Source organism: Podarcis filfolensis, assembly GCF_964270895.1.
Source record: "Podarcis filfolensis genome assembly, chromosome: 9".
Classification (NCBI taxonomy): Eukaryota; Metazoa; Chordata; class Lepidosauria; order Squamata; family Lacertidae; genus Podarcis; species Podarcis filfolensis.
The window spans coordinates 19,587,027-19,600,268 of record NC_139610.1 but is presented as its reverse complement, the minus strand read 5'-3'; the positions used below and the strand labels follow the sequence as shown (position 1 = coordinate 19,600,268).

The 13,242-nt window shown below is 43.7% G+C and overlaps 1 protein-coding gene across 2 annotated transcripts in view; it reads right to left on the bottom strand.

The window, feature by feature from the left end:
- The window catches only part of GABRG1 (gamma-aminobutyric acid type A receptor subunit gamma1), a 69,315-nt gene that overhangs the window by 55,787 nt on the left and 286 nt on the right, over window positions 1-13,242 (bottom strand). Inside the window, exon 1 of one of the 2 annotated variants that reach the window (XM_083630615.1) lies at window positions 13,182-13,201. The exons of the other annotated variant lie outside the window; for it this stretch is intronic. The gene's annotated coding sequence lies outside the window, so the exon portion shown is untranslated. Of the gene's footprint in view, window positions 1-13,181; window positions 13,202-13,242 lie in introns of those variants that run through there. 2 annotated transcript variants of the gene reach the window in all.

Here is a 13,242-nt window from a genome sequence, read left to right as displayed (position 1 = left end):
CACTAAATGGCCCTACGTCCGGGAAAAGGAAAGGTAAAGGACCCATAGTCCAGTCAAAGGTGACTATGGGGTTGTGGCGCTCATCTCGCTTTCAGGCCAAGGGAGCCGGCGTTTGTGCACAGACAGCTTTCTGGGTCATGTGGCCAGCAGGACTAAGCCACTTCTGGCGCAAGAAGACACCGTGACAATTGCCAGAGCGCACAGAAACGCCATTTCCTACATCTGGGACACCTGGGTGATAAGAGCAATCCAATCACACCCAATTAATCAGACTTAACAAAAATAAATAAAAACAAAAAAAAAATTCCTTCCAGTAGCACCTTAAAGACCAACTAAGTTAGTTCTTGGTATGAGCTTTCGTGTGCATGCACACTTCTTCAGATACACATCTTCAGTGTATCTGAAGAAGTGTGCATGCACACGAAAGCTCATACCAAGAACTAACTTAGTTGGTCTTTAAGGTGCTACTGGAAGGAAAAAAATTTTTTTTTGTTTTGACTATGGCAGACCAACACGGCTACCTATCTGTAACTAAAAATAAATAAGTTTCTGTCAATCCCATCAAGTATTACAAACAAATTTCATATTGGTACAAATTAAAGATACAAATGAGTGGTACTATAAGCCATAGGTGCCAACTCTAGGGGCCCCTGGGTGCCAGGGCACCCACACCTCAGAGCTCCGACGCGACTTCTGGTTTTGACACTACCCTGAAATAACCTCCCTGGAGATGTTTGAGGCTGTGCCAGGTCTCCAAACATGACTTCCAGTATAAACTGGAAGTTGCATCAGAGGTCTCGCAAGGCCTCGGATGCGACCTCCGAGACCCTGTGAGGCCTCAGAGGCAATGTCTGAGGCCACACCAGGCCTCCAAACACAACGTCCGGTTTATATAAGAAGTTGCGTCCAAGGTCTCACAAGGACCTGAGCTCTGAGACCTTGCAAGGCCTTGGAAGCGCCGCTGCTGACATAACATGACGTCACAGCATCATGCTGCTTGCCTTCTATCACTGTGCCATTGAGAGCGTGCTCACTTATGGCTTATGTGTGTGGTACGGAAGCTGTACTACCCAGGACAGGATGGGGTTGTGCAGAGTTGTTAAGGCAGCAGAGAGCATTGTTGGCTGCCCACTCTCCACCTTAGAGCAGATTTATGCCACAAGGTGCCATAGGAAGGCACTGGACATAGTAAAAGATCCATCGCATCCTGGTCACTGTCTCTTCGAGCTCCTGCCGTCGGGACGGAGATACAGGACGATGAAGACAAGAACGAGCCGTCTTAAGAACAGCTTCTTCTCCAGAGCGATCTCGGCCCTGGACTTTGAAAGTCATCTAATCTTCCTTGCTGTACTATACTGTATTGTTTAATTAGTGTTTTTATGGAGCAGCCAAGTAATTTCGTTGTCCCCGAGAGGGGGCAATGACAATAAAGATATTATTATTATTATTATTATTATTATTATTATTATTATTATTATTATTATTATTACATCGCATAACCTGGGGCCCAAGTCAGCTGAAGATGCGCACATTAACAAAAATGCAATGTTTCAATATAACGCCACACAGAATACACCTGAGCTACATTGTTATAGTCAATGTTTAGTCAATGTTGCTCTGACATACCCCTGCAGTGCACAGCCTGAAGCCTCCACCTACAACAAGCTTTTGAATGCTAGGGAATGAAACAGGTGGAGGCGCTGCCCCAGTAACAATTCATTCAGCCTCATTCTGACTACTAATGGAAATAACAAAAAGGCTTGTCAGCAAGAGCAAAGACAGCTCAGCTCCAAAATGCCAGCAGGAGCAAAGGATAGCCTTAGTATGGAGTGGTAGATAAGATATCCTCCTGAATACAAGCCAAACAGTAATTCCTGCTTCCACTCTCTGCTCATCACATAGTTCTTTAACACTTGTAGCAAAACTTTATGAATGAATGAATGAATTCATACAGCACGTAGAATAGTCTGGTGTCCTGTTTGGCTAATAGGTCACTGCTATAATTTGTATAATCTGTATTTTCCCACATGTTCTGATGTTATTTGTCATGTGAGACCAGGTGTGCTAGAATTAGTTGTTATGCAAGAAGCACCAAAAAATGCTTTATGGCAGGCATAGGCAAACTCAGCCCTCCAGATGTTTTTGGGACTACAACTCCCATCATTCCTAGCTAACAGGACCAGTGGTCAGGGGTGATGGGAATTGTAGTTCACAACATCTGGAGGTCCAAGTTTGCCTATGCCTGCTTTATGGGCAAATATACAGTAGCACCATATAATTAGTACTCTGGGGTTTATAAGACAGAGCTGGTGCACATAAGGTTCTTTACCATGTGATTGTGTGTGTGTTTCTCCATTGTTCATGGCCCCAGCTATACACACTGTGTCAAAATAATGCATATTGGAATGTTATTGCAAGGTGTAAAATGTTACCTGCATGGCTTATTCTGGCACCACACCTTCATACATATGAACAATTTTGCTGGGAACCAATCCAACTCATGCATCTGAGAAGCGAGCAAATTAGATTTCCTAGGACGCTGTTGGACCACAGCCATTTTTTTTGAGACCCATCATCTCTCACTGGAAATTTCTCTTCCCTTCAGCGTGATCGACACTGTCATTCATTACCTCCACTCCACCAGACTACTTGGTCAGGATTAGATTAAATATATTTATTAGATAGTAGCCTACACATAATGTGGAAGTGCAAACACATTTGTAAGTTAAGATTCATAGGTCTGATTCTTGCTGATGATTCTCCGACGATACATCAAATGCAACTGGAATTCAATTGATCTGGTTCTACCTATCGATCTGCTCCACTTATTCATAGCAAGCTTGCCTCCGTCAGCCAGACGGAGCATTTGTCCAGATAGCCACCATTACTGGGTTCAGCCAAAGCATGAACACCTGTAGCTTTGTATTTAAAGTGAGAGACAAAAATAGATGTCACTTGTGACAGAGTGAGATTCTTGGAATGGGGAGGACTCACAGGCTGCATTCACACGGCTATTTAATCCATATTCCATTTCCCTAACTGTTATACTTTCCACATTATATTTGAGACTTCACACAACATCAACACCACTTCCAGAAATGCAGTATAACAGAATTCATTGGAAGTTTAGCATTCATTCCTATGTTATTTACTTCCAGAAAAAGAATATGTTTGCAAATAACATGGAAATGTGAACTAAACTTGTGCTGTATTCTGCTGTATTTCTAGAAGTGGCACTGCTGTTGTGCAAAGGCTCAAATGTAAGGTGGAAATTAACACTTAGGGAAATGTTGAGGAAATAGAATACACTGCCGTGTGAATGCAGCCAGTCTGTAGCTCATGAGGGTGTGGAAAGTGGAGCATGTAAGTAGCCCATCAGAGGAGGAAATTAGCCCAGAAACGATCAAAGACCCCTAAGTAAGAATGGTGCAATGAAGGAAGAGTCATATTGAATCCGTATCACAATGATTCCAGAATTAGAGTTTCTGAGATTTCCACCCATTTCCTATAAGGAAAAGACTTCTGTGCAGGAAATCACGTGAAACCCAAGTCTGTGGTGATGAGTCCACATTTCATGTGCATATTCCTTTAAAATATGGTATGTCATGGTTTCACACAATTCCCTACGTTCTAGTTACAGGTAGGTAGCCATGTTGGTCTGTCATAGTCAAAACAAAATAAAAAAAATTTCCTTCCAGTAGCACCTTAGAGACCAACTAAGTTTGTTATTGGTATGAGCTTTTGTGCATGCACACGAAAGCTCATACCAATAACAAACTTAGTTGGTCTCTAAGGTGCTACTGGAAGGAATTTTTGTTATTTTGTTACAATTCCCTACAGGTATTTCCATTTAGGAGTGAAACATTCGAAGTAGTTGACTGAGGATGCAAACAATTTTCCAGCTTTTTGCTTCATATAACACACATCTAGAATATACAGAGGCCTGGGCTACAAACATTTTTATATTCCTTTTTTAGTCATTTGTTTCTATTGCAACCTATTCCATTTCTCCCCTCCACCTTCATTACCATAGTTATTTGTGTTCCTTCCAACAACACTATGTAATGTGGCCAGCATCTGCTGCTTGAAATTCATTTTCTCTCATCCTTTTCATGGAAGATGGCTGTTCATACACCATAGTGGCATGTTTCATAAAGTTGGGAGAGGGGCGGGGGAGTCCTCCTTAGTCATAGAAAGATTTTTGATTGTGTGTGCAGGCGTACACTATTTTTATTCAACATTTCCATTAAAGAAGCCAAGTGTGCTGGTGGCACAGAAAATTTATCTCTCTGCTGCTCATTCAAGAAGAAGCCAAGGCTTTGGCTGCTAGATTCTTAAATGTACAGTCAGATTCTTCTTGCGATATGAAAGCTACTGGATTCTGTGCTGTTGCTGCTTTTGCACAGGAAATTGGGTTGCAGGGACCTTCGGCCATAAGCACCCTCAGCCCATTTTCAAACGTCCTCTGCAAGCAGTGAGTTCAGACCTCTTGCGATAACAACCTGCCCCTCCTAAGCAACCTGCTGCAAGCAGGAGGAGAGATAAAGACTGCCACCGCCCTGTTTGGGCTCTGGTCCCACCCACTGCCAGCATGCACTCACTCTCTGTTACCTGCAAGGGACTCTGTGATCCTTAGTTCAGTTCTCCATTCTTGATCTAGGTCACTAAAGATGTCTTCCTAGCTGAACAAGATGGATGGAAAATTTGACAAGAGCAATCTATCAAAGTTACCAGTAGTCTAGATTATTTATAGGATGGCCTGCTCACTGAACTGGGACTGACTCGAGACCAGGAATGCAAAAATGTAGATATTCAGTATGCACTGGCTCCTAAACAAACAAACAAGCAAACACACACACACACACACACACACACACAACTGGGCTTGGTTCAGCAGTCAGAAGACCAGGCTTCTTTTATCTAGCTCCTAGAGAATCTCACTGACTTTGCCATCTTTCACAAGACTATTCATTTATGTCTGCAACAACACAATTTCATTAATCAGCAGGACATCTGATTCACATAAATATGCAATTGACTTATTTAGCCTACCCAGAAGAGTATGACTACAGATTCCATTGCAATTTCTTTGTCCACACTATGGCAAGAACAAGGGCATCTGTTTGTCCCATAGCATATCATTGCTCTTAAAACAGGATGAGGGTGACTTTGGTACACAACCTAACTGCAGTCTTGGTTATGACTAAGGTTAAAGGTATAAATAAGCTGCTTCTGGGTACTTGTGGGCCTATTGAGAGCACCATGTTTGGCCTTACTGAACAGCATCAAGAGGAGGGCTTCATATGTGTAGCACAGATAGAAAGGCTTTCAGGTTACTTGTAGCCTTATTTTGTCTCTCTTACCCTATGTAAATGGAGCCATGTGAAGCTAGACGTGCCATGCATGACTGGGGGGGGGGGAGTGGTTCCACCTGAATTCCTACCTCCGGTATTCTTCATTGTGCAATGCCACACAACTTCAATATCTCAGCAAATACAGGACAGGATTCAGAATACAGTGGTACCTCGGGTTAAGTACTTAATTCATTCCAGAGGTCCGTACTTAACCTGAAACTGTTCTTAACCTGAAGCACCACTTTAGCTAATGGGGCCTCCTGCTGCTGCCGCGCTGCTGGAGAACAATTTCTGTTCTCATCCTGAAGCAAAGTTCTTAACCTGAAGCACTATTTCTGGGTTAGCGGAGTCTGTAACCTGAAGTGCATGTAACCCGAGGTACCACTGTAAAGGGAGCCAGGCATCACTTTTGTGGTCCCAAATTTTACTTTGGTGCCATTGTACTCAGAGAATTACGGTAAAGGTACCCCTGCCCGTACGGGCCAGTCATGTCCGACTCTAGGGTTGTGCGCCCATCTCACTTAAGAGGCCGGGGGCCAGCGCTGTCCGGAGACACTTCCGGGTCACGTGGTCAGCGTGATGAAGCTGCTCTGGTGAGCCAGCACCAACGCAGCACACGGAAACGCTGTTTACCTTCCCGCTATAAAGCGGACCTATTTATCTACTTGCACTTAAGAGTGCTTTCGAACTGCTAGGTGGGCAGGAGCTGGGACCAAAAGACGGGAGCTCACCCCGCCGCGGGGATTCGAACCGCCGACCATGCGATTGGCAAGCCCTAGGCGCTGAGGTTTTACCCACAGCACCACCCGCGTCCCCCCGAGAATTACGGTAGTCTATTCCTAAAAACCAGGTGCTTCTTTCAGAAAACGTGCATACATTCAGACGGAAAGACCAACATAATACTAAGGAGAATTATCTTGCCAAATATTTTAACTTTTTAACTGAATTATACACCAAGGCAAAACGTTTCATAAGATACCGAAAAATGTCCCCCCCCCCCACAAATGTTCTCTGCTGAATTATCAAAAGGCAGAGGTTTCAGAGCATGTTCTAGGGAACTCTGGTATTCTTATCAGAGGTTCCTTAAAAAGAAGGTCAATAGTGCTGGAAAACCTGTTCCAAATGGTGGTAGTGGGAGCAAGCTGCCTAGCTTCTCTGGTAACGGGAAGCTACAAATAAGCTTTGGCTATATTCTATAGTACACTCTTTAGTATGCACTAGGTAACTTTAAAGCCCATTAGGCCTGGCCTCTATGTAAACTGACTGTGCATTGTAGAATATGCCATGGAAATATTTGCAATCCACAGGCTAGGGTTTTGTTTTTTTTTTTTTTTTAAATAATATTTATTAAAATTTTTCAAAAATACAAAAAATATCACTTTACGGGACTCCCCCCTTCCCCCACCCCTACCATATTCCCCTTTCATATTGTTGGCCAAACAAGTTCCCCATTCAAATTGAAACTTAATTTGTTTTACAGTAAAAAAAAAGAAAAAAAAAAAAAAGAACCCAGTGTTCTTTCCCCAAGACCCACCCCATGTCATTCCACAATTTCCATTTTTTAATAAAAGAAGCACCCCAGATAATAGAAACAGAAAAGGTAGAGAATAAAAAAAATATAATGAATAATAGACCAATTCAGCAAAAAATAACCAAGTTGGCAAGCCTTTGGAGTTTTAGTTCTCCCCCCCCTGTCCCCGGTTTAATTTCCCCCTGACCATCAACCCCTGGTGTCTGCCTGGAATTCTTAAGACCATAAATCACAACTTTTCCCCAACTCCTTGCTGGCTTTTTCTTTTTTAAAATTAAAAATAAATTTTTTTGAAAATCAAAATTATTATTATTATCATTATTTTTCAAAACTTTAACTTCAGTCTTTAATAAAACTGTAATAGAACTCCCTCCATTGTTCTTTCCAGGTTGTAGTCTGATTTCCCTTTGTTCCGCTGCTAAAACGTTGTAGTTCGAAAGTTTGGTAAGTCTGCAGGGATGGTTGTTATTCAGGGGCAAAACCTTACGTTCAGTCCCTTCCTTTCTTCAATAGAAAAATCTATTGTCTCCTTTAAAAAAACAAAAAAGAAAACACCCTGAAGACGAGATGTTATTTCCGTTTTGCAGCTTTCCCAGAAGATAACCAGTCCTGTAAAGTTCCATTGGTGTTTTTCCACTTTCCCAATCCTTGTAATGTCCCGAAACTCCTCAAGGGGGATTGTTGTATCTTTGTTTCCTCTAATCCAAAAGTCAATTTGTTATCCATATTCGCCATTTTGTATCCAAATTTTAACAAGTTGTAGCAAATTGTATCAAATTTAACCAGCCAAGTTCTCATAATAAAATCCACTCCGCTTTTCGACTTTGACAGCTATTTTGACAGCTGTCAAGATCTCCGACTCCTTTCACCAGGCTCTCTCTTCAGTCACCCCGGTTCCCAGGGGGGGGGGTTGCGTTTCCCTTCTCCAGTTCCTCCTCCAGCACAGTTCTTGTAGTTCCCCATCGTGAAATTTTGGATTTTTATCAGCAATGCAAGCCTTTTTGGGTCTTGGTTTCCCCGTCCTTGTTTTGGAAAGTTTACAATAGGGAGGGGACTGACTTCCTTTTTGGATCCCCCCCGCTCGTATCCAATTCGAAAAAAAAAATTTTTTTTTCCTCCTTTTGAACCCGATTTCCAAATTTACTCACGGGTTGTTGTTGAAAAGTCCGAATTTTCAATGGAAGAAGTCAGCGCTCTCCGCCGAATGGCATGCGGCTTCGCTCAGCAGGGGAAGCAGAGAACTCAAGGCACCACGCTTCTCCCCGGCACCCGATCCGTAGCCTTTAAAAAGGCTCCTTCACGAGTCGGGAGGGCGCTAACGGTGCAAGCCGAGTCTCCATGTCCACGGCCTCCGTGGCCGTGGTTTCTAAGGGTCCCCGCATCGCCGGTGCGGTAGAACCCAGCCCCTGCCGAGCAGACTCCCTCCGGAGCTCGGAGGGAGTCCGCCATTCGGCGATGGCGCCAACCCGGAAGTCCCACAGGCTAGGGTTTTGATCCAAACCCTACAAATATATAAATTCATCAAACCAGTATATAGATTTGTGATTTAGTCTGCTGAACCACAAACCTTTCTGCTGAAGAGAGGGTGGGCTTCCTTGCTTGCTCTCTCTTCTTTCTTCAGAACTGTAAGGCTGCTTGTGAGCAACATGAAGACTAGAAATGGAAAGTTCTGTTGCTTTTGGCTTTCTTGGTTTCTCATTTTTCCAATCTTAAAGCCGGTTCTCCACATTTTGGCAGCACTTTGCATTTTTGTTTTTTTAAAATAATCCTCATGAAAATTCACCAGCGTTTTAGTGCAAATTTCTCCTAATACTTTTTAATGCAGTTTTGACCAATGTACATTGATTTTCCCTAATATGACACATATTTGTATGTTATTTTCACATATATATTAATTTTTAAGCACACTTTCCTCTAACATATGCATTTTTGTAAACCCTGTCTGATTGGGGAACTGCATTGAAAAACCCATATAAAGTGAGGATTTTGAAGGATGGTTGTGTTTTGGTTCACATATCGTTTTAGAAAGTGCAAATTTGACAGATCTGCCTTTCAATATGAACCGAATCAAATTTCTTCCCCATCCTTGATGGTGGCAGACCCCTTTGTGTGGCCCTTTGTATGGACACAGGAAACCATGTGCAGTTTCTTTCTGCACCATTTTGAAAAGTGTTTGTACCTAGTGCACCAGAAGTCCTGTTCATTGAAGCTGCTCCAAGCAGCTTTGCAATGTGTTAAAACAAGAAAAGGGGCAAGAGATCAAACGCTTGATACACCTTGAAAGGACTCCTAAATTGCCTCTTCCTTTCGCTGATTATTTTTAAGGTTTCCCCCCAGAATTATTCCCAAAAAAATCTGCACAGGAATTAGCCCCAAAATATTTTAAGATGTCTATGTATTGGGGGGGGGGGAGATGGGGCAGCCTGCAATATAACCATCCATTCCTAGTGCAGGAGCTCCAGAAGAGATGGACTTCAGCATATAAATGTAGAGCCAGTGTGATGTAGTGGTTAAGAGCAGTGGACTCATAATCTGTGGAACCGGGTTCACGTCTCTGCTCCTCCACATGCAGCTGCTGGGTGACCTTGGGCTAGTCACACTTCTTTGAAGTCTCTCACCCTCACTCACCTCACAGAGTGTTTGTTGTGGGGGAGGAAGGGAAAGGAAATTGTTAGCCGCTTTGAGACTCCTTAGGGTAGTGATAAAGCGGGATATCAAATCCAAACTCTTCTTTTTCTTCTTAGGTGACAGGGGTCCTTTGAAAGTGGAGAATTCATAAAACACTTTACAGAGCAATACTGAAGGGGCAGAGAGAACTAAAGACAGATGAACTGCGGTATTCAAGCCCTGTGGGGCTTACACCAATAAGGAAGAAACGGGGGGGGGGGCAAATTTCCTTCCCTCCCAGTGTCTTTTCTTAAGTTCCCTCCCATGGATTCCAATGGGAGGGCAAAAAACTCTGCTTGCTCCAGAGCTGACATTGTCTCCCATTACATAGACAACTGGGGCTTCCATTTTGGCCATCCTGCCCCCTAAAAAATCACCAACACCAATATGAAGGATTCTGATGGTCATTGTACATGCTGTCAAGATAATAATATCCATTCTAAACTTTTTTTCAGTTGGCAAAAGGATGCTTAAGTGGGGGGGGAGAGAGTATACCCTTGTGTCAATCTTCCCCAATCTCATGCCTTCCAGATGTTTGGACTACAGCTCACATCAGCCCTGCTGGGGCTGGTGTAAGCCATAGTCCAAACATCTGGGGAATGCCAGGTTGGGGGAGGCTGACCTACTGCCCAGGCATTGTAGAGCTATGAACAAAACCACTAGAGCTTTTACAATTCTAGGAGGCAAAGTCTAGCTCTGAAAACCACTCACTTCACTTACAGCCATTTTATCCATTATCCTGTGAATGGGGCCGGGGGTGGGGGGAGGTGTGCCTTTAAAGAAAACCAGTTGATGCAGGTGTTGGTGTTTACACTGAGCATTCAGCTGAGGAAGTGCTGCCTGGAATCAAAATGACAAGTCAAGCAGTCCCCCCCTCCCTGTTTCCCATTTAATAGTTTTGTAATTTGAGGATAATTGCACACAAACTGCAAAAATCAAACGTTCTTAGTGCAGTTACAGAATACTCCTCTAACTTTTGTCTCTTCGCTAAGGAATGCAGTAATAGTTCATTTCCTGCTCTGCCCCATTTCCAAACTACTTCCCTCCCCAGTCCCTGCCTTTTCCCTCAAAGTCTGTCAACTAGCTAAATGATCACAGGTGATTGTTCTCTCTCCCCTCTGCAAACAGAATGTACCCACTTGAATATTATTATTTTTTCTGAGGAGCAACTCGTTTCATTAAGATTCATTCACAAGAAGTCTTAGCTGTGCAGGTGTCATTTTCATCAATGCCTTTGAAACGTTACCATAACCTGACAAGTCTCCCCCTCCCACCAGCCTTTGAGAGGGCTCAAACTACAGCATATGCTATAATAATAATAATAATAATAATAATAATAATAATAATAATAATAGATAATCAGAGATGTTTCTGGCCAATTTCCTACAGCATCCTGGTGATGAAGCTGAGGCGCACTCTTAAGATTCACACACTTGACACAGATGCATGAATGATAGTGCAGTGTGGATGAATTCAAATACTTTTAAACACTTTTTTATATAAAAAACCCCCCACCCTGGATACTGCATATCCGGAATATTCCCCCACCCTGCTTAATGATTTGGCCTACGTCATTAAAAAAATGGCAATGGATTGCAATTTAATATCTTTATGCATTGCAATTTAATATCTTTATGAGAAATGCAAACTGATGGCACAATGCCCATTACAGTATCTATGAATTATTCAAGGGATTGAAAAGGGACAGCTGATTTCCTTTTCTTCCCCTAAAAAATCTTAAAAGCAGCATGCTTGCCTTCCTCCGCGAAGTGCTGCTTCTTTAGGGTCAGCCTGGCAATCCTTTTACATCAGGCTTCCAAAATCTCTGAAGGAGCACCCCAGCTGTTCCATGTGTACTCACAAGGCACAATATTTCCAAGGCTTCCTATCCAAAATGTATCCCATTGCTGAAGACATAGTGAAAGAATCAAGGGGAAAGGAGGGTAAAAAGCTGTGGCTGTAGTTTCCCCGGACCATTAAAGATCAGGTTTAGCCAAGCCGCGGGCTCTGCAAGTAAACACTCTTTCGAACAACCATTTTCTGTAGTTTTGAGAGATCACAGGAAGACAGCCCGTGCACACAGAAGACCGGTTGCTTTTCACCCAGAAGTGCTAGCGGTGCAGTGCAGTGCAGAATTTTGAATGACTCGATGCTACAGAAAGAAAGAGCATAAAACTTCTGCTCCCAGTTACAGTGCCTTCCACAGCCCTCTGGCAAAACCAGCCACTTTTCAGGACAAAACCCAGAAGATCCTTTCCTGCAGAAAACTCCCAGAACTACCCCCACCCCCATGTGAACTGTAGTCCAAACATCTGGAAGGCACGGAAGACTGACACAGGGGTTATACTTCCCCCCCCGCCCCAGTTAGTTGAAAGCAAGTCCTGCTGATCTCAGTGGAACTTATTTCCAAGTGCTTCAGGCTCCCAGCCTAATGCTAAAAACAGGGTTACTCAGAAGGAAGTCCCATTAGATTCTGTATGACATATTCCCCAATAAGTAAGTTTGCATGTTGCTTTGCATGCATGCTTACTGAGAAGCACTGGGTGCTGTTTTCAAAAGGCTTTAACTTCCAGCTGAATGTGCTTAGGCTTTCAGCATTGCAACATGATTCCCCGTGCATTCCTACCCCAAAATAATTCCCATTTAGCCCCATCCTAATATACATGCTTACCAGAAGAACCTTAACCTAAGGGGAATTTGCTTAGGGGAATTTACTTCAGAGGCAATCGGGCTGTTAGTCAACACGTGGCTGTTCCCCACTCCAAAAGAAAAAAAAACTTTCTACTAAAACTCACCAAGGCTAGGGGCTCAAGTCTGCCACCCTACCTTGGTTTCCTTAGAAGTGACCTGGGACAGCTCAATCGGTAGAGCATGAGACTCTTAGATCATTGGTTCGAGCCCCATGTTGGGCAAAAAATCCCTACATTACAAGGGGATTTGGACTCGATGACCCACGGGATCCCTTCCAACAGTGCAATTCTAAGATTTACTGTTTCTAAGCAGACACACTTAGGGCTTCGCAGCTCCCAATAACCCCAAATCACCCCCCTCCTTTTAAAGAATAAATCTCAGCAACCTGTAGCACAGTGGGTCAGTGTGCCTAACTGTTAACCAGAAGGTTGGTGGCTTCGACCCAGGGACGTCTGTGGGGAGAATTCCCGCACTGCAGGGGGCTGGACTGGATGACCCTTAGGGTCCCTTCCAACTCTACAGTTTCTAATTCCCTAGGGACTTGCTTCAGAATCGACCCGGACTGGATCAAGCTTCCCAGAGAAGAAGTTCACACTCGGAAAAGGAGCAGAGGAGAGCAGCGGTTTTTGTCTAGGTGGCGAGTTGCAACCCCTTCCAGCAACGCGGGCGCTCGGTCCTGGACCAGAACAGAAAGTGATGGCAGCGTGAGGATGATGATGATGATAATGATGATCATGGCATCCAAAGGACCGGACCCCCTAAGCAGCAAAAAGCACAGTGCTCCCTTTGCTCGCCAGATGCGCCGATCGAATGCACGGTTAAATTAAGTTTTGCCAGACTGTATGCATGCATACAGTCCCCGGATTTGCTAACCAGTCCCCATACAAAATCCATTGAAGTTGAAAAATGTCCCTGGGAAAAAATAAAAATCTGGTAACCTTAGGTTAAGTGCAGCGAAGTGGCCACAGGCAGGACCGGGCGGGCACGTGCGGAGCCTCG